Consider the following 899-nt stretch of genomic DNA (forward strand, 5'->3'; position numbering starts at 1 on the left):
GGGCAAAAGGTGAGCCTAGTGTGAGCGAGTGAGAAATCCCAATTCCCTAGAAAAAGGCAAGATGGTTTGTTATGGTAAAATGAGGAAGAGGCTAAGTAATGGCCACTCCTAGAGGTAAGATTCGAGAGAAGCCATCCTTCTAGGATTTGGGGCAAATATTGCACCGTTCTTCAATCAAGAGTAGAGATCTACGTGAAGCCGGTTGTCCCAACGAGATCCTAGAAGGTCAGAATATTGGGAGGAGGTGAGCCACCCCGCTTGGATTCGGGAACCCATTGCACTGACCTTCGAAAAAGTATGGGCTCCATGCGATGTAGGGTGCCCGATGACGTGATCCGAGGGGGTTGAGAATAAAGAGTGACCGCCCAGGCCATGGCGGTGAGCTACTACAAACTACTACATCATTATCCTAATGGACGAGAAAATAAGAGAGGGGGTGAGCCACCCCGCTAGGATTTGGGCACCCATCACACTGTTTTCGAAAAAGCGTGGAGCTCCACATGAAGTCGGGTTGCCCAATGACGTTATCTAGGGCGATGAGAAGAAAAGAATCCCGCTAAAGCCAATAGCGGAGAGTAGTCCGTGTCTTACCATCACTTTACTTACATGTTTGGTCTTGGCGTATTGGGTGGATAGTTGGTTGGCGTGTGTACATCGTTCCCCTTTTCCATTCTCTTACAACTCTCTTGATCAAAACATATGGTTGCCACTCATGCATTTGGGGACAAGCAAACTAAATTGTGGAAACTTTTGATAAGTGTCAAAAGATACGTGTTTTCAAGGTCAATTTGAAGGTACTCTGTGCGAAGTTTCAGCAATTTATGCGTGAATTATGAGTAAAAAGCAATAAAATGCCATTTTCATTACAAAGACTTCTAATTTGTGCATTATCATGGTTA

Source organism: Ipomoea triloba, chromosome 16, assembly GCF_003576645.1.
Source record: "Ipomoea triloba cultivar NCNSP0323 chromosome 16, ASM357664v1".
Classification (NCBI taxonomy): Eukaryota; Viridiplantae; Streptophyta; class Magnoliopsida; order Solanales; family Convolvulaceae; genus Ipomoea; species Ipomoea triloba.